Here is a 27,133-nt window from a genome sequence, read left to right on the forward strand (position 1 = left end):
AAGGGGCAAAGATGTGGAATGAGTTGGTTCCACATCCATGTGCAACAGTTAAAAATGGAGGGATATCATGACTGCAGATGTTCCCCTTGAGTTGCGAGGGGTCCCAGCCCCACGCCAGGCTCCCTAATTTACACAACCAGGAAGAGATGTTCCTATAATTCCTTTCTGTGAAAACCAGGAGAGACTGTGGCTGAGTGAAAGGAAGACAGAGTCTTTTCAAGCATTCCTCTTAAAGGACCTGAGCATACTTACTCAGTGACAAACTCACTTACTCTGACCTCCAGCTCTGGGGCAGCAGCTAGAAAGGTGCCAGGGACATATGTGAAGGAATTCAATTGTCTGGCTGCAGAGCAAGAGCTGGAGGGGCAGCTCTCTCCCAGAAAAGAATGCTGGCAGAATCCATTGATTCTTTGTTCAGCTCTTCCCACTCTCAACCTGGTGAAGCTGGTGGCATGGCTTTCATTTCTGAGTATCCATCAACCTGACTAATTCCATTTACCCTGTTCTGGCAATTATCTGAGACCCCACCCCACTCAATTTGCTGTCCCACCCAAGCTGTTTCCAGTGGCTTTTCCATACAATGCCCTGTCTTGGCTCACAATGCAGACTTAACTAAAATCTCTCAAAGGTTCACAAACCCCAAATGAGCAGCATCAGGCCTTGACATGCACCATACCTCTTGTGCATAACCCCAAGTTGGCATGGTGGCATCAGGCCTTTGTTCGAGGCTTGGCCTCCTAAGACACCTCTAAGACCTGTGCAGGTGGTGACCATCTGCAGATTGCTCTGTGACTAATGCCACATGGTCCTGGGAAGGACACAGGCTGCAGCTGAATTTTTCCTACAGTAGGGCCCCTCCCAGGAGATGCTGGGTCCGGCAAAACCAGTAGCCAGCTTCTGCCCAAGCTGGATATTACCCGGCTGCCTCCAAAGATGGCACACCCAAGGGGCAGAGTTGGAAGGCAACAGAGTCTTGCTAAAGTGAATCTTGCTCCATAGGGTCAGCCCCTATGGGCACAACAAATATACCACCGTATTCACAGCCAGTCCTCACAACCAATCAGCTATGGGTCAATCCCTTCTACTGACATGCAAATAGCAACCAACTCTCAGTTACAACAGGAAAGCGCAAACAATCCACACAAGGTACAGAGCAAGAGCATTTGGCTCAGGTGACGAGGGAGATTGCACCATGGGCCCAACAGGACACTTACTACATAAGGCCACTCTACTAAGACATTGCAGCTCTGCCTAATATATAGAAACAAACAGGAAGGCAGCCAAAATGGGAAGACAAAGAAACATGTCCCAAGTGAAGGAACAGACCAAAGCTCCAAAAAAAGAACTAAATGAAAAATAGACAAGTAATCTACCAATGCAGAGGTCCAAACACTGGTATTAAGGATGTTCAATGATCTCAGGGAGAACTTCAACAGATAGGAAAAAAAAATAAAAAATAGAGAAAACATAAAAATGTGTATGATTATATAATTGTCACCTCTAAGTTTCTTTATGCTTCTTTGAAGTTGATTCCTACCCCATGCCCAGGCAATCATGAATCAGCTTTCTTTCACTATAGATGAAGTTTGCCTATTGTAGAATTTTACATAAATGAAATTACATGGCATGTACTATCTTCTTCAGGTTCTTTTCATTCAGCATATTGTTTCTGTGATCCATCCATGTTGTTTCACTTGTGATTAGTTCATTTATTTTTATTGCATAATAGAATTCCTTTGTATGAGTATACCAAGTTTTGCTTATTCGGTATCCTATGGATGGATATATTGTCTTTTTCTAGTGAGGCTATTATAAATAAAGCTGCTATAAACATTCTTGTATTATGGCATATATTTTATTTCTCTTGGGTAAATACCTAGTGATGAATTGCTGGGTTTTATAATGTGTACATTTAATTTTGTTTTTTAAAAAACCTGACAAATAGTTTTTCAAAGTGATATGATTTACATTCCTGAAAATACTTGGATGTTTCAATTGCTTCACATGATTGCCACTGTGTTAGTAAGGGTTCTCCAGAGAAACAGGGTCAATAATGTACACATAGATACACAGAAAGAGATTTATTATGAGGGACTGGCTCATATAATTATCAAGGCTAAGAAGTTCCTTGATCTACTGTCTACAAGCTAGAGTCCCAGGAAAACAGGTGATGTAGCTCCAGTCCAAAACTAAAGGACTGAAAACCAGGGGAGACAATTGTATAAGTTTCAGTCCAAGTGTGAAGACCAAGAATGGAAGATCAACAGTGTAAGTTGTTGTCCAGGGTTAGGAGTACTTATGTGCAAGGGAAAGAGAGGATGGATGCCCCAGCTCAAGCAGACAGGAAATTCAGCCTTCCTTTCCTTTTTCATCCCTATGATGACTACCTCTTATATTTTAAAACTTAAGTGCTTCGCTCAACCCACCATAGCCCCTGCCTTGAGAACCACTGCTCTCCAATGAAAGTCTGAGGCTCTCTATAATTTATTTCTAAAATTTCCTGCTCTAAACCACTTAAATCATAGGTGATCCTGCTCCTTCAAGATATTGACTGGAAATAATTTTTTCCCACCTCAACTAATAAGTTGTGAAGAAAAAACAATTTTAAAAAATGTTTTGAACATTAACTGCATTTTTTAAATACAGTGGATATTTGATGTACAGAGATTAAGGTTAATGAACCAGATATTAAGGATGGGAAGAATTAGGGATATAGCCACTTTCCCCACTCTTGCACAGAACCCAGCACTACTATGAAATCATCAGGACATTGGTTTGGGGAGCATCGATACAAAGTAGTCTGTCAAAAACATTAGCATTATTATAGTGAATACCACATGGAATGCCATAATGACTGGCCTGAAAGTGATGCGTCAGGAATGAGAAGAATATGTGTGGCTAAAAATACCTGGTTAATAAGTGCATGTGAGGTATCCTTTGGGGACTCTTGGTAATACCTCAGGTGTTTGGGCATTTAGAAGAGTCAAATGTCGGAAATGCAACTTTGCTTACTACTATTAATAAGGTATTATCTAAACGACAGGCTGGTGGGGAAAGCCTGGGAAACTTGGATTTTAACTAGATTAGCTATTTAACAATTTGTTCCAGGGAAATTGTCCTTCATTCTCATCGTACTCCTTGCAGCCTCCATGAACTTGGGGATCTATTTTTAAGCAAATTTCAAATTGGTGAAGTGGTCATTGGTGCTCTAACACTTACTCTCCTGTAAACTTTAACCTCTTTCAAGTTCAGAAAAGTAGGCTCTTTCTGACTAAATTTGTGTGAGAATCAATAAGTTATATCTGACTGAATGTTATGTCTAATTATAGAACGGGACATTTTATTTCCCATAAAAAAATTCAGTTTAAGTCTCTATGACAAATAAAAAATGGAGAGTTTTCTTATAATCCCTTGTTTTGTGGATAACTACCATATTTTGCTGTGTATAATGTGTACTTTTTTGCCCAAATTTGTGAGGAAAAAATAAAGATGAGCATTATATATGGGTAGTACTGATTCCACATCTATATAAATGTTTTTAAGTCTTTTATTTATGCCTATGAGTTAAAAGTGTAACTCTAAAAATCATAATGATATCTGTACGCAAAATAATACCCTGGAATACAATAATCGGTTTTGTTGACCTTACGATAAACTTGCAAACAAGGAAGAGTTCTTGACCTTCTATGATGCGTAAATATCATAAATTTGTTACCAGTACATAAAATTTCTTGTACCATAATATATTATGAAATAAATGCTAAAATTCCTTTATAATACAAAAAAAACAAGTATCTAAATGTAAACAAATAAAAATTTGAATTAAAAAATTAAAGTGAAAGAATATTTTCCCTGAAAGTTTGGGCCAAAAACATGGGAGTGCATTCATTATACATGGCAAAATATGGTAATCTGCTAATCCATAGGGCTAGTCTCATACCCAGAACATACTTATTTCTTTGTTCTTCTTTTTACTGATTCCCTTGTTGGTGTGAATTATCACAGTATTTGCCCTGAAGAAACTTTTCCAGTTTATGCTCTGAAAACCTTTCTATGCGAGTTCCAACCCAGTCTGTCTACATCCTCCATTCTTTTCTTCCCCCTTCTCCTCTAGGGCCCCTAGAACACAGAATGATTTAGACAAACAAACAAAAAACTTTCCCTTATTTCTGTTATATTACTAAACAAAGTATCGTTTTAATCTCTCATAAAACAACTTCATTTCCACTATCTTTAGGCTTTCTTTCTTCATGGAACCAATATTTTACCTCTTAATTTCTATCACTTTTTACTTTGGTATATAAAAGTTACCCTAATTTTCTTAAAATGTGAATGATGTATACCCTACAAACTTATAACTTATTTAATGGCTCATAAGATTGTTTTATAAAACATTACTGGATGTCTTTGTCTTCAGCTGTTGACCCATTTGACTGAATATTCTTGAATTGGACAACACATGGATGTTCAATAGACCAAAATAAAACCAGACAAGAGTTTCATCCACATTTCTTTTTTTCAACTATTTTAGGAATATTATATTAAAATGAAATAAACTACTTTTTTTATTTGTTTGCTGTTTACATATGTGTTTAACCTTCTTTTTTTACCTTCTATAATGATATGATAGTACTGAATATGTGTAAACAAATAATTAGAACCAATAAGATATTAAATTATTGTTGCTGAAATAAAAAAGAACATATAAAACAATATTTCTCTTCTACAACAGAGTCCATTAAAAATAAAGCAGAAAAAAATTATTCCATTCACAGCAGCAATGAAACATTTAATTTCCCAAAAAAGAAACTAGATAAATATGGTCAAATCCTTTAAAGAGAAAAATTACAAAATATATTGAAACAAACAAAAAAAATAAAATATATACTATTTTTATTTTGGGATGCTCAATACCATAAAACCCCTAACTTTCCGAAAATTGACTTATAAATTAATTACACTTCTAATAAATACCCCAAAAAACATGTTTGAGATCCTTGGTTAGTTGATTCTAAAATTTACAACAACTTCTGCTATAGACTTAATTGTGCCTTCCCTAAAATTTATAAGTTGAAGCCCTAACCTTCAATGTAGCTACATAAAAAAGGGGGGGCTTCAGAAAGGTAATTAAAATAAAATGGGATCATAATGGTGGGATACTAATCCAAAAGAACTAATGTCCTTACCAAAGATGAGAAGAAACTAAAGGTGTGTATGTATGTATCTATTCTCTCTTTCTCTCTCTCCCCTCACTTCTCTCCTCCTCTCTCTCTCTTTGCATGCACACAAAGGAAAGGGCATATGAGGATACAATAAGTCGACAGCCATCTAACAGCCAAAATAAGAGGGCTTACCAGAAACCAACTCAAAATGCACCCTCATCTTGGACTTTTAGTCTCCAGAATAGTGATAAAAGAAATTTCTGTTACAAGTCACCCAGTCTAGTATTTTTTTTAATGGCAGCCCGAGAGGACTAATACAAACAGTGTTACTGAGAAGTGGAGTGCTACTATAAGAAACATTTAAAAATTTGGAAATGGCTTTGGAACTGGGTAATGGGTAGAGACTGAAAAAGTTTTGAGGTGCACGTTATGAAAATCCTAGATTGCTTTCAATGGATTGTTGGTAGAAACATGGACATTATAGATAATTTGGGCTCAGAAGGAAAAGAGGAGAGCTGAAGTAAAAGCTTCTATCATGTTAGAGAATGCATTTATCATGAACAGAATGCTGATAGCAATAGAAACATTAAAGATGTTTCTGGTGAGGTCTCAGATGGAAATGAGGAATACTTTATTAGAAGCTAGAGCAAAGGCAACCCTTGGTATCAAATGGACAAGAACTTGGCTGAATTATGTTCTAGTCTTTCATAGAAGGTAAAACTTGTGAGAGTTGATCTTTGGTATTTAGCAGATATTTCTAGGCATAATGTTGAAGGCCACGTGCTATTTCTTTTTACTGCTTATAGTAAATTGTGAGGGGAAAGAGTTAATTGAGGGGACTATTAAACAAACAGTAACCAGCACTTGAAGGTTTGGAAAATTCCCAGCCTGTTTATATCGCAAAAAATGAGAAAGTATGTTCTAGAGAGAACACCAAGAATGTGGCTAACTAAGCACTGCATAAAGAGAACATCCATGGGTTTAACCGTTTAGCTAACTGAAACTGGGGATAGAGATGGGATTAAACCAGCAGGGACACTTCCATTTTGGACTAAAGGAAACAGAGACAGGATGAAATAAAAGAAGGCTTTCTAACTTACGGGTTTCTACAGGACTGGACACTAGATCTATTTGCTGCAAACATGCTTTATCCATGAAGGAAAGAGAAGACTGATCACCAAGGTGACTCTGAGATGATCAGGTCTGCCACTCCAATCACAGGCCCAGGAGACTAGGCTGCTTTCTCCTCTGTTTCAGAGGGTAGGGTCACCTTTTTACTTTCTATGAGCTAGGCTGCCTCTGCACAGTGCAGCAAGTGCAGAGCTGTCTCAAAGAGCCAAGAGTGAATGTGTTTATGGGTTAGGGTATGGGGGGTCCACCCATAGCCAAAGGGGTGAGACTCCATCCAGAGTCAAAGGGGTATGGGTGACACCTAGGTGAAGCTGTTGCCGCAGTAGGTCCTGATGGCAGAACATTCAGCCAGAGGATTATAATTATTATTGTAAATAAACTTATTTCCACAACAAAACACAGCTTCTCTTTTCCCCAGGAACATAAATTGATCTGGGCCATCAAAGCACAGGACAAAAGGCTGATACGTGACAAAGGCAGGGGTTGCTAGAAAAATAAATTATCCCCCAAGGTTCTCCTCCTGGAGACCCAACTGCTCTCCAGCTTCCCACCAGGGCTCACCAAGTGGAGAGAACTAAAGACAAGACGAGAGGATGAAAACTGACAAAAGGAACTCTACTTCACAAAGAGGAAAGGAGTCTAACAGTGAAAAGTGTGGGGTGAGCTTTGCTCCTAGATTGAGTGCTGGGAAAAAGAGGAAGAAAATAATTTATTGGGGATGTAACTATATATAATTTCAGTCAAGTGAACTATTCCAGATTTCTCACTGAAGCTAAATTCAGGCCAGTTTATGGAGGTAGAATTTTGGGATACAGGGAAAGTTTAGAATCTTCTCCTTCCCCAGCAGAGTAGATGGTTATTTCCCAACTCTATTCTTTGCCTACCCTGCCTACCCCGAAAAAGCCTCCAAATCCCTTAGCTAAAACTTGCATCAGAAAATTGAATTGGGATGGGGGTAGTCATGAGTTTTGTACCAATATTCCAGCCTGAGAATTGACTTGAAAAGTCGTAGAACACGGGTGGGGAAAGGGAACTTAATGAAATTATATATCCCCTCCCCTACTCAAACTCAGGCCCTGGACAGATGAGGGAAGGGAAGACCAGGCAGCTGTTATCAGGGACCTGGGCAGACCTGTTGGACCTATAATAGGTGAGAGGAGGCCAGGAGGGTTCTTCTAGAGAGAAAAGCAAAGTCCTGGAATCAAGGGGAAGCAGGAACAATGCAGTAACAAACAGTGGGAGGAGCCTTTGACCCTCAAACAGAGGCCACCCTCCACCACCACCCGTGCCCCTCCCCCTCGCCAGTGCTGACCAGAGGGGACCCTGTGGGTGGCAAGACTGATCAAGGGCACAACTTGATGTGGGTGCCCTTAGAGAGCACCCGGAAGAAAGGGAAGACACGCTCACCCAGGAAGGCAGCCGAGAAGGTGTGCACGTGGGCCAGAGACTCTGAGTTGTACAAGTCCAGGCGCCCGGCCTCATAATCCAGGTACACACCAAAGCGTTGCGGTTTCTCACTTGGGCTCAGCAGTGTCTGCTCCGTTGAGCTCAGTGCCTGATAACATGTGCCATTGGTGCCCACATACCACACTTCCCACTGGAGCGGAGGCTGCTGGGTTAGCCGATTGGCTGCCGGTATAACTGTAGCGGCTATGGAGGAGAGCCGAGGACTGCCAAGGACAGCCGAGGATTGCCGAGGAGCCGAGCAGAGCCGAGCAGAGCCAAGCAGAGCCGAGGAGAGCGGAAGAGAGGAGAGGAACAGAGTCGAGAGAGTGGAGGAGAGTCGTCGGTGGGTTGGAGGAAAGGCCAAAGGCAGTTCGCGCGTCCAGTGAACCCAGCCTCCAGTGAGACCGTGGTGGTATGGCTCCCCTACCTATGGCTCTGTGGGTGTTCCTTTTTGGCCTCACCATATCCTGCGTTCTTGTGTGGGGAGCAGGAGCAGAGACCCTGCAGGCCACCCTGCCTGAAAAATGGCGCAGTGAGCAGGGTCTCCCACACGACAAATGGTCAGCAACCTCTTGCTGTGGCTCTGCCAGTCACCCCCCTGTGATCAGGGGACAGTATCAGGGCCCGGTGAGCCATGTCGGGGTCCAGCGTCAGATCTGCTCGGGCAGCCTGACAGAACATCCGGCTCATTTTCCTCACGATGGCGTCTGTCAGGAAGTAATGGCTAGGGATTGACAGGGGTCAGAGGACCAGACCTCTGGGGGCTGCAACCGCACCTTTTCACACCTACTGAAAGTCTCCTTGATGTCCTGGAGCAGCCCCAGACCCCGCTGCTGGCTCCGCTCCTGGGCCTCCGTCAGCAGGAGGCTCAGCAGGACGGCCTGCTCCGCAAGATGGCTCACCGCTGCTCCTGCGCACCTCCACTGGGCTTCGTGCTTCTCTCCGAGGCACAGCTCCAGCCTTGCCTGCTCTTCGGCCAGAAACCACGACGTGCGCCTGAACTCCGAGTCCACAGCTGTCAGCTCTGACTTCATCTGGCTCTGGGATGACGCAAAGGGAACTGCGGATACTTCCTTCAGCTCTGTCACCCGCCTCTCCTCCTCGGCTTTCATTTTCTGCACGGAACTCCAGGCTTTTCCTCAGAGGTTCCAGGCATCCCTGCAGTTTGGCCTTGTACTCCTGCACCACCTTCTCCAAGGGCACCACGCTGTGCTGTTTGTGGCTCCTGGATTCTCGGCTCCTCACACAGATGAGCTTCACCGCCTCGCAGAAGAGCTTCAGGACTTCTTGGTGTTCGGTGCAAATGCCCTGCTCCTTCCCAAAGCTCTCCCGACCAGGGCCTGGGTGCATTTGCTGAATCACTTGGACCATACTGGCCAGCTGCAGGTTGGGGCGGAAGCTCCGCCTGGGAAAGCTCTTTCGGCACTGAGGGCAGGTGCAGCACCTCTGAGGGGCTGGAGGCGGGGGCAGTGGCATGACGGGGTGTACTTCCTCTTCCTCGTCTTCCTCTGTGTCCCCCAAGGAGAGGTCCAGGTCTCCGTCCTCGTCCTCCTCCTCCCACAGATAGTCCATGTCGTTCCAGTTGGACCTGCCCGTGCCACGGGTCCAGAACACACCCTCCTCTTCCTCGTCGACATCTTCTTCCAAGTCTTCCTCATAGTTTTCATCCCTCAAGGGGGTGTCCCACCCCCAGCCGGCCCCCACAGCCTCCACTTCCTCTTCTCCAACCTCCTGCTCCTCCTCTTCCTGGATTAACTCGTCTCTGTTCTCCTCATCCTCCTCTCCCCACAACTGGGTCACACACCCTCGGCAGAAGTTGTACCCACAGCCAATGGACACCGGGTCCTTGAAGTAGTCGAGGCAAATAGGGCACCCCGCCTCCCCCTGAAGGGTCCGCACAAGGTTGGGTGCCATGGCGACGGCAGCCTCTTAGTGTTCAGCTGGCCAGTGCACACGGTTGGCGCGGTTGTGGGGGGCAAGGATCTTCCCTCTCAGATGCCCGGATGACTCGGTCTCACACCCCTGGCCCTTCCTCACCACAATTTGACTCAAGCACGGTCAGAGAAATGTCCTCCCAACAACCCACTCCTCCACAGTTTTCTACTCCCAAACGACAAAAACTGTGTCTACGAGGGGACAGGACAGAACTCAGCGTTATCTACAAGTCCCTCTAGCTCTGAGTTCAAATCGGCCCCAAGACTTCCTTGGCCTCCTTATAAACCTCGCCCCTCCTCACTTCCTGGCTCCACCCCCTCACTTCTGGCCTCTTTCCCAACACTTTTGGTGCCCAGGAGCCACCCAAACTCGCTAGTTCCCTCTGTGGTTGGGCTAAGGCCCCCTTCTTCTGCCCTAGGCCCCTGGATGACAGGAAATGGTGAGGAGACACTCTAGCAGGCACTTGGGAACAGGGCAGAAGGGCTAGAATGATGGAGGCCCATGTCTCTGTGGTGCAGTGGTGCGGGAAGAAGGACCATCCCTCCTCCTCCCTCCACTGGGTATAAATTTCCAGAGACCTTGGAAGCCTTTGGGGCCCTCAGCTCTCTGTGCAATGACCTCACCAGCGTCAACCTACCTGCAGGATACAGAGGACTCCCCACAACCAATACCCCAAAGAGGACTCTTTTTGAGCTTTAAGATATAATGGAATTTTCCTTACTAGGTTTTGGACTTGCTTTGGGCCTATCACCCATTCCTTCTTTCCTAATTGAAAGAAGTAGGATATCTATTTGATATCCTACTTGAAGTAGGGTATCTATTCTATGCCTCTCACACCATTGCATATTTGAAGCCTCTAACTTGCCCGGTTTCACAGGTTTACAGCTGAAGAGGAATTTTGCCTCAGGATGAGCCACACTTCCAGTCTCACACACTTGTTTTTAGAAGAGACTGTGCTTGGAATGGATTCTGGAACGGGTTGACTTTGAGGCTGATGGGATGACATGAATGTATTTTGCAAGCGGAAAGGACATGGACTTTGGGAGAATAGAGGGTGGGATGTCATGGATTGAATTGTATCCTCTACCTCATTCATACATTGAAGCCCTAACCTCCAATGTAACTATATTTGGAGATGGAGTCTTTATAGAAGGAGTTAAGATTAAATAGTCATAAAGGTGAGGACTTAATCCAATATAACTGATGTATAAAAAGACAAAGAGACATCAGATCTCTCTCTTTCTACATGTGCATAGAGTAAATACCATGCAAGCACATAGCAAAAAGTTGGGCATTTACAAGCTAAGAAGAGAGGTCTAACCAGAAACCAACCCAGACAACACATTGGTCTTGGACTTCTAGCCTCAAGAACTGTGAGGGGGAAAAAATTCTATTGTTTTAAGTCACTCGGAGTGTGGCATTTTGTCATAGAAGCCTGAGTGGACTAAGGAAGAGCAAGGTGGCTTACTCTAATAGAGACTATGCCTTTATATAAAGCTATATTAAAACTATAAATAAATGAGATTAGAATAACTCATTAAGCATGTAAAGACAGATAGATAGATGCCCCACAATACACCACACAGGTAAACCAACTCCAAATTAAATGGAAACTGCCCCACTAACATCAAAGAAACCAAGAACCTCTCTCAGAAGTGTATTTTACTGATTATTACAGTGCTCATTTAGCTTTTGATATTTTGAGTAATTGGAAATATATAAAAATGGAAAAATGTAAAAATTACTTTCTCAGATAACACTAGATTACAAAGGACCAAGGATAGATAAATTTGTGCATATTAGTTTTTATTTTAGGAAGGAATGTTAGTCGAGTAAGAGGTGTGACGTAGAATCTCATATTTAAATTTAGGTAATTATAAACATGAGTTTTGCAAATAAAGGATTGTCCGCCCCCACATACACACAAAGCTAAACTCATTACATATGTTACAAACTTGTTAAAGCTTATTGAAATGAAAACAATTTTGTAGATTTCAATTTTTTAAGAAATGTCTGTTTGGAAAGATGAATTCCAAACAAGTAATATATAAATAATCAAAAGTGTAAAATATGATGAATGTGAATTTGAAGAATTTTATTGAATGTGATTTGTTGATTTTTATCCAAAAAGTAAGAATAACACTGAATTTCTGCTTATGAAGTTAAAATATATATGAATTAAATTATTTTCAGAATGTTTCTTTAACAGTTTTAAGTTCAATTAAAGAACAACATTATTGCTTCTTGGCCTTTTGGCTAAGATCAAGTATAAAAAACAACATTAATTGAATTTGATAGAGAAAAGCTACAGGCCAACAAATTAATAAGAGGGTTGAGGCCTCGTCTTTAGTTTTAGGAAAACAATGAGGAAACATGAAATTATACCAGGTTCTAGAATGATGAGGAATTGAATTATGCATCTCTGTCCCCATTGATAAAGCCATATATTTAACCATTTTCTTCTAAAATGTTAATTCCAATTTGGAGATATTTATTAAATGTTTTTTAGATTTAAATAGTCTTTTAACTAATTAATTGGATGACAAAAAGAAATGTATTAAGTTACCTTATTATAATTCTATGTGCCTATTATTAGTTTGACCTGCATGTAGCAATAAGTTTCTTTAACACAAAATGTAAAATTAATATTAGATTATGTATACAAATTTGATTGTCTCTCTTAACAGTAAATTGCTAAAGCTATATGTAAATGTTATAGATAACATAGAATATTGCATTTAAATGGCTATATAACTTGTAGAATACTCATTCTGTGATATAGAGTACTTAAAGTGAATGAATCAGACTACATATATTAACATAGGTAAGTTTCAAAACATAATGTAGAAAAACAGAATCAGGGAAAAATACAAATATTATATTAACATTTATTAAAAATGAAATATTACTATAAAATATGTGTGGTTATGCACATATAATGGAAAATATACATGTAGTGTAAAACACAAATTTTTTGTAGTGATTTCCTCTGAGAAGAAAGAGAGGCATCAAAACTATACATGTAATCTGAAAAAAATTACACCCATGTCAGGATGTACTACAAGTGGTAGCTACATTAAAATTCATTATTTTATAAATTCTTGTCTCCTTTTTGAGGTGTTTCTTTAAACACATTTTAAGATAAAAGGATAAGAGGTGACATAAAAGTACTATCATCTGGTTCATAGATTAAATTTCATGAAATGAAGATAAAACTTTTCAATTAAGATTTTCGTATTACAGGTCACATATAAAAACATAGTTCAACAAATCCAGAAATTAGATTTATTATATATGTATATATAGATGATACATTATAAATATATATCATATATATATATACAAATTTATTTTCATTTTATATATCTATATATACATATACATATGTTTTAATTTTGATTTCATTGAGCTATGTCCTAAGAAAATATCTTACACCAAACATGATAGAGTAAAAGAAGTACCTGTCATAACTATTAAGAAAAAAATTACCTACAGAACAGTACATTTGACTTAATTATACGTTGAATATGAAATCTGGATTTCCATTTCTGGCAAGAAGCCATTCACTTGAATCGATTTTCAAAACCACATCCTTCTCATCACCTTCTCTTGAGCGATATGGATTGATTCCAGTGTGTTCCTTTCCCAGTCTGGAGTTCCTCTAACCTCATCCATCTATGGCTTTTATTTGCATTGGAATGACATGGAACCATGTATAGATAATATTCTGGTGATAAGTGAGAAAAATGAAGGCATTTATACAGTGGCATCAGAAAAGTACAAGGCAAGACTGTCTCCTATGCATACGTAGTGGAACACTGGCTTCAATTATGGGGTTACTTTCATGGATAAGCTATTTTGTGGAAGGAAAATTGAGGTTCCCAATATATTTCACAAGTCTTTATGTATTGGGGATGACAATTTTAACTTGCTAATAAAAATTTAAAGGAAACATAAGTTTGGGAGAAAACCCAGAAATTATTGAAAGAGAAATGACTATTTTCATTGTGCAGTGCAAATGACAAGAAATATTTTTCTGAGTGTGTGTGTGTGTGTGTGTCTTGCAAATATTTATGTATGTGTTGTTATGGATTATTTATCTTAGGTTTTGTTTCTGATTTTGGTTTTCTTGGTATCACAGCAGTTTTATCATAGCACCATTTCACACCAATCACTTTGAAACTGAGTATTCTAATTCCTACTTGTCAAGAACAAATAGATGAAATGTGAGGAAACTACTTCACAAGAGGCAGGTATTTGTGTACCATGGATGATATTCACTACACCCACTGTGAATCCAATGTATAAAATTCTTCTGTCTTGGCCATGATCGGTGTTTGAGGTATTTTTCTACAAAGGAATCTCAGGTAAACATCTTTAATAAAACACGTGTCTCCCTGTTGGCCTCTACTTTATTATATTGTGATTCCGGGATTCAATTTTATACAAATGCATACATAACATATCTGAATTCCAGGTTTTATAACTGTTGCTTCTTTTACTTCTATTTATTATAATGTTACCATGTGTATTGTCTTGCAACTATAATTTAAATATCAGGGCACTATAACTACTATAAAAACTACTTCAGATAACTGCCTAGAGTTAGAGACATGAAGGGCGTCCAGCTAGAAGTATGTGCTTGAAAAATTTGATTTTGTATATCTACTTTCTCAATTAGAGATGTTTTAATTTGTAATAGGGCATTAAAATAGTGTTCTTTAAATGCAAAATATACCTGACGTGAATAGCGCATAATTCTTTGATCAGTATCTTACTCTTGGTGTGTGTGATGGTTAATTCTATGTGTTAACTTGACTGGGCACAGAGTGCCAAGATACTTGATAAAATATTATTCTGGGTCTTTCTGTCAGGGTTTTGTTTGTTTGTTTTTTGTTTGGGATTAACATTTAAATCAGTAGACTGAGGAAAACAGATTGATCTCCTTAGGTGGGTGAGCCCCATCCAATCAGTTGAAGGCCTAAATAGGACAAAAGGACAGGCCCTTTCACATGAAAGAGAATTCTTCCTGACTGATGGTCTTTGATCTGGAATATGGGCTTTTTCCTGCCTTCTAACTCAAACTGAAATATCACCTCTTCCTGGGTCTCAAGCCTGCTAATTTTCACACTGGAACTACACCATCAGCTCTGTAGTGGGTCTTCAGCTTTTGACTCACCCTGCAGATCTTGGGACTTGCCAACCTCCATAGTCACACAAGCTAATTCCATGTAATAAATCTCTCTCTCTCTCTCTCTCTCTCTCTCTCTCTGTCTCTCTGTCTCTCTATCTCTCTGCATATATATTCAGTTGGTTCTCTTTCTCTGGAGAACCCTGACTAATGCTAATATAGTGTGAATAAGTTTAACAATTTTAGTGAGGGACAGTATCAAAATTTTGACTAATAAATTGAGATTACTATATTTTTGCCAGATGTCAAATAGAGAAACTCAGAAGACATATAAAATAGAGTAGACTGATATATAACAAATTACTACTTTCTTAACTACTTCAGGTAATGAGAAATGAGAAATTTAAGATAAAATTATTAGCTATTTTGTCATATCTCTCCATATTAATTTTTTAAACAATCATTTACTAGCATTTTAAGAAAAAATGTAATAAATAAAATTAAAATAAAACAAAGCTTAGATATGATCCAAATCTGCCAAATTTCATCAACATTTATCTGTAATAATTGTTCATTACAATAATTTTTAAAAGTTTATCTTATGACCCTAATTGTTAGTATTCTGTCACCTTAAGTTTAGACTGTCTATTGATCTTTAAAGGTGATTTAAAACAAAAATGAGTGGCTAAAATTCCACATTATTTTCCTCATACATAGTTGTATTATTCAGAGACCTCAATTTAAAAAAAAAAAAAAAATGGTATGACATTTTTGGTCTTTCAACATTTTTTTACAACACACTAAACAAAAAGGCAGAATTACAATAAGCATTTGATTTTCTGTGAATTCCAATTTATATGTAAATCTAAGACTAGAATATAGAGTACAGTCAAATCTCACTACTTGAAAGTCTGCTTCTGTGAAAATTTAGAATTAAAAATAATTTAAAAACCATTATTAAATTAAAATAAGCTTATCAATATTTATAAGAAACACTCCCCAAACAACAGTAGAAATACTCCAAGTACACACTAAACATGTAATAATATAAACCATATTCTGGTTCATAAAATAAGTCTCAATATCTTTAATGGATTTAAATCATATGATGTATATTATCTCTTTGCATTGGAATTAAATCATATATGAATAACAGAAAGCTATCTATAAATCTCCTAATGGGGCAAAGAAAACAATATACCACTAAATAGCTTATGCATCAATGTAAAAAACAGCATGTTAATTTCTAAGCCTCAGCTAAAGTAGTGCTTAGGGGGAAAAGTGTAGAATTGAACACAGTCATTAAAAAAAATACAAAGAGCTCATATTTATGACCAAAGTATCTACCTTAAGAAATTAAAAAAAGAGAAAAGATTAAACAGAAGAAAAGAAATAAATATAAAGGCAGAAAACAATGAGATAGAAAAAATACTATAGAATATCAATGCAATAAAAATATTTTTTCTTTGAAAACATCAATAATATTGATAAACCTTCAGCAAGGCTGATCGTAAAATACGAAAAAGTAAATTATCAATATCAGGAAAAAGTAAGGTGATATCATTGCAGATTTTATAAGTCTTAACAAATCAATAAGGGAATGGTATGAAGATCTGTATAGCAATGCATTCAAAAGCTTAGATGAAGAACCTTGAATCCCACAAATTACCAACCACATTCAAGAAGTAATGTAAATTGGTACAGCCACTATGGAAAACAGTATGAAATTTCCTAAAAAAAATTAAGAATAGAATTACCATATGACCCAGCAATCCAGCTTCTGGGTCTCTACCCCAAAAATCTGGGTCTCTACCCCAAAAAACATTTATTCATAAAGATGTATGTACCCGTATGTTTGCCGCAGCATTATTCACAGTGGCCAAGACATAGAAACAACTGAAGTGTCCTTCGATAGATGATTGGATAAAGAAGATGTGGTAGATAATACATTGACATGTTTCTTGGCCATAAGAAAAGATGAAATAATGCCATTTGCGACAACATGCATGGGTTTTAAGATTTTCATGGTAAACAAAAGAAGTCAGATAGAAAAAGCTGAGAACCAAATGATTTCACTCACATGTAGAATATGAAACTGAAAGCAACAAAGGAACAAGACAGACAAAGAAACAAAAAACTTATAGACACAGACAACAGTTTAGTGGTTATCAGAGGGTAAGGGGGAAGGGGAGTGGTAGAAGAAGATAATGGTGTCAAATATATGATGATTAAAGGAGAACTAACTCTGGGTGGTAGACACACAATATATAGATGATGTATTTAGGAACATACACTTGAAACCTATATAATTTTACTAACCAATGTCATCCCAATAAATTAAAAACATAAATAAGTAATATATATCCTAAATAGACATTTGTCTATGAAAGAAATTGATATTGTAGATGAATCCATCACACAAAATTTCAGTTTCAGATGACTTCATGAGGGAATTCCACCTAACCTTTAAGGAAGACACAATTTCAATTCTACAATAGAGTAGCAGGAAACACTTCCCAACTCATTATATGAGATCAGTATTACCCTGACATTTCCCTGACAAACCAGACATAAATATGACAAGAAGAGAGAACTACACAGCAACTTCCCTCATGAAAATAGCTAAAAGTTCGAACCACATTTTCGAGAAATCAAATTCAATAAGCTATAAAATGATAATACATCATGACTAAGTGAAGTTTATCCTAGGAATACAAAGCTGATTTAATATTTAAAAAATAAAAAAAAGATTATCAAAGCAAATTAACAAAGCAAATTCAAATGATCATCTCAAGCACTTGACAAAATTCAATCTCCATTCATGGTGAAAACTCTCAGCAAACTAGTAACACGAGCAAATTTTCTCAACCTGGTAAAGAACATTTTTGAGAAAACTATAGCTAACATCATATTTAATACTTGTGAAAAAGTGAATGTTTTTACTCTAAGATGAGAAATGAGGAAAATATGCTTGTTTTTACCTCTTCTATTAAACATTGTATTGGAAGTTTGAAAGTGCAGTAAGGTAGGAAAAAAATAAATAAAATCATAGATAAAAGGCAAAAATTAGCTTTTTCACAATTGATTTGCTGCCAGAAAACAGGTGTAGTGAAAACCACCGCTAAATTTAACCTGAAATGGGAAAGGAAAAGACACATATCAACATCTTTGTCATTGGACAGGTAGATTCCAGCAAGTCTACTGCTACTGGTCATCTGATCTGTAAATGTGGTGGGATCAACAAAAGAAATATCGAAAAATTTGAGAAGGAGGCTGCTGAGATGGGAAAGGTCTACTTCAAGTCTGCCTGGGTCTTGGATAAACTGAAATCTGAATGTGAGCGTGGGATCACCATTATCTTCCTGTGGAAATTCTCGACCAGCAAGTATTATGTGACCATCACTGATGCCCCAGGACACAAAGACATTATCAAAAACACAATTACAGGTACATCTCAGGCTGACTGGGCTGTCCTGATTGTTGCTGCTAGTGTTGGTGAATTGGAAGCAGGTCTCTCCAAGAATGGGCAGACAGACCTGTGTGCATGCCTTTCTGGCTTACACACTGGGCGTGAAACAATTAATTGTTGGTGTTAACAAAATGGATTCCACTGAGCCGCCTTACAGTCAGAAATGAGGAAATCTTTAAGGAAGCCAGCACCTACATTATGAAAATTGGCTACACCCCTGACACAGTAGCATTTGTGCCAAATTCTGGTTGGAATAGTGACAACATGCGGGAGCCAAGTGCTAACATACCTTAGTTCAAGGGATAGAAAGTCACCCATAAAGATGGCAACACCAGTGAACCTGTAACTGCTTGAAGCTCTGGATTGCATCCTGCCACCAATTCATCCAACTGACAGACCTTTGTGTCTGCCCCTCCAGGATATCTGCAGAATTGGTCGTATTGATTCTGTCCCTGTGGGCTGAGTGGAGACTGGTATTGTCAGACCCAACATGGTGGTCACCTTTGCTCCAGTCAATGTTACAACTGAAGTAAAATCTGTTGAAATGCACCATGAAGCTTTGAGTGAAGCTCTTCCTGGGGACAATGGGTTTCAATGTCAAGTATGTGTCTGTCAAAGATGTTCGTTGTGGCAGTGTGGCTGGTGATAGCAAAATAGACCCACCAGTGGAGGCAGATGGCTTCATGGCTCAGGTGCTTATCCCGACCCATCCAGGCCAAATCTGTGCCAGATATGCAGCTGTGCTCGGTTGTCACACAGCTCACATTGCTGGCAAATTTGCCCAGCTGAAGGAGAAGATTGATTGTCATTCAGGGAAAAAGCTGAAAGATGGCTCGAAGTTTTTAAAATCTGGTGATGCTGCCATCGTTGATATGGTTCCTGGAGAGCCCAGGTGTGTTGAGAACTTCTCTGACTACCCTCCTCTGGGCCATTTTGCTGTTCATGATATGAGACAGACAGTTGCTGTGGGTGTCATCAAAGCAGTGGACAAGAAGTCAGCTGAGCTGGCAAGGTCACCAAGTCTGCCCAGAAAGCTCAGAAGGCTAAATGAATATTATCCCCAATACCTTCCATCCCCATCTTAATCAGTGGTGGAAGAATGGTCTCAGAACTGTTTGTCTCAGTTGGACATTTAAGTTTAATAAAAAACTGGTTAATGACTGCAATACATTGTAAAACCTTCAGAAGGAAAGGAGAATGTTTTGTGTACCACTTGTTTTTTTGTATGGCAGTTTTTAAGTTATTAGTTTTTAAAATCAGTACTTTTTAATGAAAACAACTAGACTAACAGTCTATCACAGAATTTTGAGACCCATTAAAACAAAGTTTAATGAGGAAAGAAAAAAGAAATAATTAAATTTCTTTATTCACGATGACATGGTTATCTATGCAGAAAATTCTAAGAATCTACAAAAAATCTGTTATAACTAGTAAATGTATCTAGCAAGGTTAGAAGATATGAAGTCTAAGTGCAAATATAAACTGCATTCCTACATATTAGCAACCAATAATTGGAAATTCAAATAATATAAAAAACAGATGACACTTTGGAATAAATTGAACAAAAGTTGTACAAAGGCCTCTAAACCAATAGAGACAAAATTGATTAGTATCTAAATGAATCTAGAGACATACCAAGCTGATGCAAAGGATGCAACATGATTGTGTTAGTCAGGGTTTTCTAGAGAAACAGAACCAGTAGGATATATCTATATGTATAGCTATATGTATATGTATATCTATATCTATAATCTCACAAGATTACAGAGGTGAAGGCTCACAATCTGCCATCGGCAAACTAAACAAACAGGAAAGCTGGTTGTATAATTTAGTCTGATCATGTGGCCTGAGAACCAGGGGAGCTGATGGTGCCCCAGTCCAAATTTGAAGTCCTGAGAATCAGGAGCAGCGGTGCCCAAGGATAAAAGAAGGTAAATGTCCCAACTCAAGCCACAAAGCAAAAAGTTAATCTCTTCCAGAAATACCCTCCTAGACATACTCATAAATGATGTTGTACCAGTCATCTGGGCATACTTTAGCCAGTAAGGTTGACACATAAGATTTAATAATCACAATGATTCAGATGCCAATTATCCCCAACTATATCTGTATATTCAATGCAATTCCAATTAAAATTCTAACAAGTTTTTACATAGAAATTGTCAAGCTGATTCTAAAATTTATGTAGGATTTCAAAACACCGAGAAAAACTACTTTGGAAAAGAACAAATTTAGAGAATGTATGCTTACATTTTTTAATTGAACTATTGATACACACAACAACTTGGATGAATCTCAAACTAACTATGCTATGTGAAAGACGCCAGATCCCAATGTGTGCACTCCTGTAAACAAGCAAGGAGAGAAAATAATGCAAATAATAATACTATTTCTTCTTTGAGACTATTTATATAATTTTCTAGAAAATGCAAACTAATCTATATAAGATAAAGCAGATCACGGGCTGCCTAAGGAAGGGTAAAGACAGAGGAATGTACTAATTGCAAGGAGGTATGAATACACTTTTAGGGATGGTTGAGATGTCCCTTTTCTTTGTTGTGGAGATATTCTTATGAGCAAAGGCAGTCCTTACTTCTCATTGTAAGGAGTTAACAGAAACTTATGCGTATTAGAACTGAGTCCTTGCACTCCATGTTTCCACGGTAACTTGTATCACAGAACTGTGCTAAGCAAGGATGTTGTTCCAATATGCACCCTTCCGTTATGCAATATCATATTGTAGACATTACATATGTGCAGTTTATTTTGGGTGATTTAAACTTAAATGAAACCGTAAAACCTAAGTTTTCTCTTACCACATGTCTTTTTATGAATAAGATAAAAAGCACCAAATTAGTTACAACTTTCAAAACAATTCCATTTCTTTCATATAAATTGATACAGCTGGTGATATGTCATTCCCTGAAAAATAATGGTAGCTGCCTAAATCTGAATATTTATACATATAATCCAACAATCATTCAGATTAACAAAGAGAACAAGGAAAAACTCCCATATCCTTACCCAGAATGAGTAAGAGAGAAAGAATAAATACTACAGAACCAAATTATATTAATATGTCATTTCATTTCACAGCCAGCTGCATTGACAATGCAGAAGCAGGATTTGATGGAGATTTCTCTGGAAGAGGAAAGTTCTACTCTGAAAGAGGAAATATTGCAAGCGGGGTCAGGTTGATCAGATCACTGGCCACAAGGAAATTGAGAATAAGGGTCACAACTTCTGGGAGGAGGGACATGAATTGGAAGGGCAAGTGTGGGGACAGAGCCAGGAGTGCAGTTTCCAGGCTCTCGGCCTCACGTGGAAAGGTGCTCACTCGGGTAGTAAATGGCCATCAACTGTGATTGGATAGCTATCTGCTGTGGCTAGTTGGCCGACAGCTGTAACCAGTGAGCCATTGGCCACTAATATAACTGTCGTGGCTATGCTAGCAGAAAAATGGGGGCTAGCAAGAAGATGGTGGCTGGCAAGCACGGATTGCAGCTAGCATGGAGGACTGCAGTTAGCAAGGGGTCAGTTGGCAGGCGGACAGCAGGTCGCACGACATGTGAATCCAGCCTCCAGTGAGACTACAGTGGTATGACTCCCCTACCTATGGCTCCGTGGGTGTTCCTTTTTGGCCTAGCCACATCCTGTGTTCTTATGTGGAGAGCGGGAGCTGAGACCCCGCAGGCCGCCCCGCACGACAGAAAGTCTTCCCTTGGAGTCTTGGTGGTAAAGGGAAAGAAGGACCTAAGCTGTTAAAATTAATTTTCCTACATAAACACTCAAAAAAATTCACAAATTCATCCCTCTCTATCAATAAGGCACCAAAAAATTAATGAACCTTCATTCTATCAGAAGAGAAGACCCTTTAACTCACAAGTTGACCAAACCCATCCTCCTGCATATGTTGAAACAGTCAAATTTAAGCCAAAAGCTTTTGGCTTAATTATTTTTCTCTATTATTATTTTTTCATCTTCAATTTTATTGATATCTGTTCTTCTTTTTATTATTTACCTCCTTTTGCTTGCATTGGGTTTTATTTTTTCTTCCTTTACTAGTTTCTTAAGGGTGAACGCTTTGCATACTCTTTTGAGCACATTTTTTCTTTCCTATTATACACATACAATGCTATAAATTTCCCTCTGAGCATTTGTTTCATTGCATTCACAAATATTGATATGTTCCATTTTCATTTTTTTATAGCTGTCATGATTTATGAAGAGAAACATTATTATAACTAATATCTCAGTTCCTCTATACATGCCATGTTTCTGTTTGTTTGATTTTTTTTCCTCTTGTTGTTTTCAAAAATACCTTTTTCATTTGTTTGGTTATTTTTGTTTTATCCTGGTTTCTGTTCGCAAGATTCTTGGAACTGTGGTTCGGCTTCTGTTTTTCATTTTGAAAAATTATTGGCCACTATTTCTTCAAATACTTCTTTATCATTCTCCCCATCTCCTCTTCCTGGGAATCCAATCCTATGCATGTACAAATGTTTGACATTGGCGTACAATATTTTGATGCCGTTTTCCCTTTTGTCTTCTTTTAGTTTCAGCTTCGGTAATTTTTATAGACCTATTTGAAATTTCATCTGATCTTGGCTATTGTCCAACTTTTTAGTAGAGCATTTTACATAGTAATCACGATTATTTTAATTTCCTTTCATATAGCTCTAATATCTGACTCTGTTTTTGATTATTGTTTTGTCCTTTGTTTTCTTTTTACCTTGTCATGTGTTTCCTATATTTGTATTATTAATATTATCATTGAAAGTCAGACATCTAGTGTAGTAACATTAAAATGGAAATAAGTTTTAATACCTGGAAACAGGCATGTCTTTCCTTCTATTGGTCTTTAGCATGGAATTGACATAATCTAAATAGAATAATCTAATTAGGAGGTTTTTCTTATTGATAAACACCAGTATCAATGTACCAATTATTTTTAATTATTTTAGCAATACGTTGTGTTTATAGCAGGAACTGCTTTGCCACACTATTTTTCTGTGTCTATCTAACTCAGCTTTAGGTCTTTTAACTGTACTTTAGAGAGGGTCTGGCTTTTGCAAGTTAATTATTATTATTTAATGCTTATTAGCCTGGGCATGGGTAGGGAAGAAGAAAAGGCAGTATGTGATGTTCTGATTAAGCCTCAAATTTAGGCAGGATCTATTTCCTAGGGTCTTAGGGGCATGACGTTGTCAGTACTCTCCTGCTTCTCTCCTAAGTATATTTCCTCACCCAGCATGTTTTCCTACTCATCTTTGAGGTGGAGGGCCTTTTCCTGTTCCTTCTCCAGCTGCAGTGGATTTCCTCCAGTGTCAAAGGCAACAGTGTATATGATCATTTTCCTACAGATCATGCTTTTTATTCTGTAAGAAAGATGGGAGAAGAGTTCCACTGGGGCTTTGTGTCCTTTCTGCTATGTCTACTGTTTCTCTCCCCCATATCTGTATCCAAAGGAAGATTTTCTCAGGACTCTCCCAAGGTTTTCTTGAGTGCCTAGGCTTCAGGGAACAAAATATTGCAAAATATGCAGGCTCTCCATATATTTTTGGACCCCAGAACCTTCACTTTCTCACCACTCCTATGCCAGTCTCCCTAACTGAACTGTTTCAAATTGTGTCCTGCTGCATTTTTTCCCAGATCAAGCAGCTCTCATGTCTGTCACTCTTCTCCCTGCTGGCTCTGGTGTCTACTAAAAATTGAGGCCAGTTGTTGCCCTGTGACCGTATCACTGGAATGGGTTCAGAAAAGTCTTGGACTTGCTATTTGCCCAACTTTTTTTTTTCATTTTAACTTTGAAGATCATGTATTTCCCAGCTCTATGAACACCTGAGCAGAATCCAGAAACCCAAAGTGTTTTTTTTAAACATCAAATGTGTCATCCTCTGTCCAAGGCACTTGGATGTAGTCATGGCAGAACATGGAGCAATACTAATTCTTTCAAAACAGTGATTGTGACAAAATAAGCTAGTCAAAATATACACATGGCTCTACTTCCAAGGAATGTTAAGCTTATATGACCTATTTTCAGTTTGGAAAGATATATGGCTTGAGCTAGAGATCATAAACTGAGAAGATCTATATGCTTATTGCCTCTCAAAACTCTAGCAATTTTATGTGATAATAGAAAAATATTCGGATGTGCTGTTTGCTTTCCAAAGACTAGATTAACTTTTTATAGGTGCTCTCCAGTTAGGAAGGGGTTCTCTACCTTGTTGATTCATTTTAAACAATTATATTCTCCATTCAGGATTATTGGGCATTGGTATTCCAAAGACAATCCAGAATGAGCACTTTCTTTGATTTTCCATGGGACCAGATACCTGATATAACTAAGAGAAAAAACAGATCATTAAAATCCTAGCCACAATGAGGTATGATGCCTGAGGAAAGAGGAGGATTATAAAAGAAAAACAAACTCCTTAGTTGTTATTCTTACAAACACACAATAGCTTCCAAAATCTTATTAAGGGCCTTAATAAGACAAACAAAGCAGGATAAAATAAACAACAAATAGATTTAGGTTTGCTTATAGACTTCAAACCAAACCTGTAATAAGTCCTTGCTAGATAAAATCTAAAATGTCGCAGACGCATGCACACATTGAAATAAATTATTGTTTAATATGGGGTGTAGTATTGGGGCATACTCATACAAAAATGTTATTTATCTGAAATTTCAATATAACTAGGTATCCATTATTTTGGTTATTATATCTGAAAAAACAAACCTTAATTTAAGGGATGTCTGGAAATCTTATATCAAATTGCCTCAATATAATGTTAAACCCTAAGAAAAGAGCATCACTAAGGTTTCTGAGGTCTTGAGAAGGCACGGCCTAGAAATAATGATTCAATCTTAACCCAGGATATTTACCACAAGAAGTTTTGTAGTCTAGTGGAGACTGCCCCACTAACATGAAAGAAACCAAGAACTTCTCTCTCAGAAGTACATTTTACTAACTATTACAGTGATCATTTAGCTTTTGATTTTTGAGTAATTGGAAATATATAAAAATGGAAATATGTAAAAATTACTTTCTCAGATAACACTAGCTTACGAACGACCAAGGGTAGATAAATTTTTGCATATTAGTTTTTATTTTAGTAAGGAATGTTAGTCAGTAGGAGGTGTGAAGTATAATCTCATATTTAAATTTGTGTAATTATAAACGTGAATTTTGCAAATAAAGGATTGTCTGCCCCCACATACACACAAAGCTAAACTCATTACAAATGTTACAAACTTGTTAAAGCTTATTGAAATCAAAACAATTTTGTAGATTTCAATTTTTTAAAAAATGTCTGTTTGGAAAGGTGAATTCCAAACAAATAATATATAATAATCAAAAGTGTAAAATATGTGAATTTGAATAATTTTATTGAATGTGATTTGTTGGTTTTTAGCCAAAAAGTAAGAATGACACTGAGTTTCTGCTTATGCAATTAAAACATATATGAATTAAATTATTTTCAAAATGTTTCTTTAACAGTTTTAAGTTCAATTAAAAATAACATTAATTGAATTTGATAGAGAAAAGCTACAGGCCAACAAATTAATAAGAGGGTTGAGGCCTGAGTCTAGGTTTTTAGGAAAACAATAAGGGTGCATGAAATTATACCAGGTTCTAGAATGATGAGGAATTGAATTATTTATCTCTGTTCCCATTGATAAAACCATATATTTAACCATTTTCTTCTAAAATGTTAATTCCAATTTGGAGATATTTATTAAATGTTCTTTAGATTTTAATAATGTTTTAACTAATTAATTGGATGACAAAAAGAAATGTATTAATTTACCGCATTATAATTCTACGTGCCTATTAGTTTGACCTGCATGTAGCAATAAGTTTCTTTAATACAAAATGTAAAATTAATATTAGAGTCCACATACAAATTTGATTGTCTCTCTTAATAGTAAACTGCTACAGCTATATGTAAATTTATAGATAACATAGAATACTGCATTTGCAATGTGTTGTAACTGTAGAAAACTGGCTTCCTCTAGGAAATGGTTAAACAGGACCAAAATAATCCAGAAATCACATGAATCTACTAAAGGGTATCTGCTTGTACCTTTTCTGCATTTGGTTTAACATTTCTCAGTTATTGTATTTCAAAGTTAATTAAGCTTACTTAATATATTCGCAGTGTATTTTATAACATTCTTAATTAGCTTGAATGATTTTTAAATCTGTGGATTATAAGGTAATAGATGTTTATATTCAATCAATGTCCACAGAGAAACTCATTTTTTACAGCACACTGACTCATAATTTATATCAGAACACTGTTAATATAGATGGAAAGACTGTATTTTGACCCATGAGAAAAAAAAAATGTTCAGGAAAAATTTTAAATGATTGAATTATTATGCTCATTATTATTCATATGGAATTCAAAGATAATGGATATCAGCTTGATTCTCTAGAGAAAAGTAAAGATTTGACTGGTACTGGGTCAAGAAAATGATATTATAGCCTTTGTTATAACAATAAATAGTGGGGCATTTTAAATCGGTAAGGGAATGTTGAATACATAAAATGAAGAAGAATCTTTAGCCTGTAAAAGAGGACAATATACATAATAAAGCTTTATTATTAAGATAAGACTTGTTAGAGCTAAATTTAATTGATGATAAAAATATTTGGATTTTAATACTATTAAAAATTAAGTAATAGGAGGTAGAATTGTTTAATTCATTCAGATACTGCCCCCTGCCCCTCCCACACACACGCACACACTTTGTTGTGGTTCAGTTCAGCAGAGGTTACTGGTAGTGGAAGAGAAAGAGAAAACACTAATTTTCTAGACAAAACACAGCAGTTCATGATGTTCCAGAATT

At 37.7% G+C, this 27,133-nt stretch overlaps 2 pseudogenes; one reads left to right on the top strand and one right to left on the bottom strand.

Annotated features, from left to right (window-relative positions):
• Positions 1 to 7,635: 7,635 nt before the first annotated feature.
• Positions 7,636 to 14,884, bottom strand: LOC109456142 (E3 ubiquitin-protein ligase TRIM41; annotated as a pseudogene).
• Positions 14,885 to 17,942: 3,058 nt separating this feature from the next.
• Positions 17,943 to 19,368, top strand: LOC109456144 (elongation factor 1-alpha 1; annotated as a pseudogene).
• The last annotated feature ends 7,765 nt before the right edge of the window (positions 19,369 to 27,133 follow it).

The sequence above is a fragment of the Rhinolophus sinicus genome, linkage group LG01 (genome assembly GCF_036562045.2).
Source record: "Rhinolophus sinicus isolate RSC01 linkage group LG01, ASM3656204v1, whole genome shotgun sequence".
Lineage (NCBI taxonomy): Eukaryota > Metazoa > Chordata > Mammalia > Chiroptera > Rhinolophidae > Rhinolophus > Rhinolophus sinicus.